The 3236-nt window shown below is 43.2% G+C and overlaps 1 long non-coding RNA gene across 1 annotated transcript in view; it reads left to right on the top strand.

The window, feature by feature from the left end:
* Window positions 1-436: 436 nt before the first annotated feature.
* Window positions 437-3236, top strand: part of LOC109483860 — a 13161-nt gene continuing 10361 nt past the window's right edge. Inside the window, exon 1 of the long non-coding RNA XR_002141046.1 lies at window positions 437-615. This is a non-coding gene — a long non-coding RNA (uncharacterized LOC109483860). The remainder of the gene's footprint in view (window positions 616-3236) is intronic.

Below are 3236 nucleotides of genomic sequence, written 5' to 3'. Positions count from 1 at the left end.
TAACGGTTGAGCTGCTGCTTCATGGGGCGTCCCAAATACTCAGAATTGATTAAATGAGCCAAGATAATCGTATGAAATTTGCTAACAAAAAACCCCAACGCAGATATAACAGTGAAACATCAACTGTATCAACTCCGAGAACGGAGTGCATGGGACCAGTTGTAACAGAAAAACATGGGGGGAAAGTAGCAAATGCATGCGCATGTACATGTACGTCAACAATTTGCATATAAATAAAGAAGCTTTTTTTCAGAAACATTCGAAATATTTGGGAGTTAACGTTTCATGCCACACCTTGTGGGTTCGTCTCTTCTTGGAACTACTTAATTTTTCAAAACGCTTACCTCATATTTGTTGCTAGACAACAAATTACGTAGGTTGTAGGTGCGTCTCTGATCCTCCAATCAGCTCTAAGTTTCACCCAGATAATTGAAACGTCTCTAAAAGGTAAAGGTCTAGGTCTTGCCGAAGCCCCGCACTTCTGTGAGCGGCACTATTGCAGTAAGAGTCCACACCAGGCTCATCGACTGACTTTCAAGGCTACTCTAGATTCGTCTCCGGGTAAATTACCTACTGCGACATCTTGGTACTCCAATCTGACAAGAGCAAAGGCAGGTAAGGCTGTATATGATCCGGTTGACTCGCACCTCACCTGATATAATATATTTCCAATTTGATACTAGTACTGGACACATAATCTCCGAGCAGATCCCTCGGTGTAATTGGCCAGGCAATATCCATTAGCCAGATAAGGTCGCCGCCCACCGACGGGGTAGAGACAAAAACCATACACAAAAACCATACGGCCATACACTGTAGCTGCAATTATATACAACAACAAACAGCATAAATAGCTAAATAGAAGTTTAACAATAACAATCTTAACAACAACTAGAGTTCAACGATCTCATACCTTCGCCAAACGATCTTAACTTTTATGACTGATCATGATCTACTAGCGAAGGTAATAAAAATTATATTTGGCATGAGTAATAACCTTGAATGTTGAAATTAGCCTAGGTATGGGGGAGTCTAGCAATGTGGTGAAGCCTTTAGTGAAGTCATCAATATGGTGATTAACGTGCAGCAGGTTTAATTACCTGTAGCATAAATTTTTGTCATTGAATATGCAAATTAAGTCCCTATTTACATGTACTGGATCCTTTGCATAATCTATATGTAGACATTGTGCTTTTCACTTAAGTTACATGAGTTATGACGGGTGCATATGATGTCAAACACATGTTGATGGACACATTGATCTGGTGATGTTTATTAATGACCTTGCAAAATGTACAAAACAGTTCTCTTCATTTCTTCATTTCTAAAACGGCAACCAAATATATAAATAATATCTATATGTTCAGATAAAATTTACACATACAAACATGTCTATGTACACCACGGATCAATATTTAATAACACTGCTGCAAAATTCTACTTCAGTGTAATGGAATTGTACAATTCACATGAGACATCACAATGTGTAGTGAGGTAGATTTTACAGCATCAACGAAACACAGACCATGTCATGATCGGAATAATATGTGTCATGAACAGTTACCAATAGACTGTCTTCATCAAGGCCGCGGACGTAAACGTGGTCAAGAAGACTACCATAGTCAGTTGTGGGAGATTGCACGAACTGCCTGAAGCCAAATTGTTCCATCACATTCAGAATTTTGGAGGGGGCATTTCAAGAGGTCAAATTAAAATCCCCAAGGACAACTGTTATCATTTTACTTGGAAGTAAGATCAGAAGTCTTGTAATCTGTTGATGAAGTCTTCTTCCGGTAAGGTCTGTGGTCTGTAAATGTTTACAATGTTAACTGTGGTGGACTCCTTGGTGATAGTAATCGCCGTATACTCCAGGCCCCCTACCGGAATATGTAGCTGTGTGGGGATAATGTCCTGTCTAGCAACAGTCATGACTCCGCCTCCTCTTCCCACTCTGTCTGCTCTGAAGGATAGCGAATGTGGCAGGAATAGATCAGCCTGTTGATTCTTGTGCAGGAATGTTTCGACGAAGCAGAAAACATCAAAGGGGAGTGCTGTTTTGTCTGCTTTCAAGTCTTGTAAATGCTCCGTATAGGAACGGATGTTGAGGAATTTGATTGTGAGATCATTGTTCCCTACAGTGGAAGAACATGACAAAGGAACCTTCGGCACAGGTACTTGTTGTAGACGGAGCATTTCATACCAAAACAGCTGTGTTCACGCGAATTGATGTTGGCTTAAAACCCAGCAGATACAAGTCATTTAAGCTTCGCACACGGCTTAGAGCAACGTAAGCTTGACCAGGCATGAAGCAACCTTTGCTTTCCATTGAGACAACAATTCTGCTCAATGTCTTGCCTTGAACTTTGTGAATGGTGCAGCCCCATGCTAATGACAGTGGAAATTGAGCACGCTGTGCTTGGACCGACCGTCTTCCCTTACCAGCGAAGAACTGAACGGTTTGTCTTTTGATGGGTACTGCTCCGGGGTAAGCCTGCTTATATTGGCTGTCGGTAATGGCTTGTTTGCCAACACGATCACTATCAAACTTAACCAGGATGGTATGGACATCAGGACCTGTGCTGTCAATGCCAACGACCGTTGCAAATGTTCCATTTACAAGTCCATCTGCAACGTCAATATTAACCGTCACCATCACCCTTGCTCCCACGGCTACAGACACGACTTCTCGCAAGCCACCCGTGTCACTTGGCTTGGTGGACATGTTAACATTAGTGAAACCCGTTAGAAGATCTTTCTTCGAGTCGATGGCTTTGATATCAAACACCTTTGACGAAAGTGTTGTCAGGTGTTTGGCATTGTGCTCGTCTACTTCTCTGTTGGTTTTGAAGACGTGCAGCGCTTCTGATGGATAGCTTGGGTCGGTTCTGGATATGACCCTGGACTTGAGAAGGTGAATGTCATCTTCTGTGCATGAGGCTGTTCTTACTCTCATTAGAAGGTTTGCAAAGTTTTGGTCTTCTTTCTGTCGCATGCTCTCCGTGAGTTCCATCATGTGGAAGTTTTCCTCCCACAGAGATCCATGCAACTTGGCGTAGCTGTCTGAAGGCAGGCCGAAGACATGATTCTGACCGACAGGCTGGAGTTGGAACAGGTCTCCGACAGCCAGGATGCTGACCCCTCCAAACCGGCTGTCAGGGTCGGGGCTGCCACAGATGTCCTGCAGACGGCGGTGGATGTGATACAGGAGGTCTGCACCGACCATCGACACCTCGTCC

Source organism: Branchiostoma belcheri, unplaced genomic scaffold, assembly GCF_001625305.1.
Source record: "Branchiostoma belcheri isolate BF01 breed outbred unplaced genomic scaffold, Haploidv18h27 scaffold664, whole genome shotgun sequence".
Lineage (NCBI taxonomy): Eukaryota > Metazoa > Chordata > Leptocardii > Amphioxiformes > Branchiostomatidae > Branchiostoma > Branchiostoma belcheri.
The sequence above is the reverse complement of the archived record's forward strand: the minus strand, read 5'-3'. Positions and strand labels throughout refer to the sequence as shown.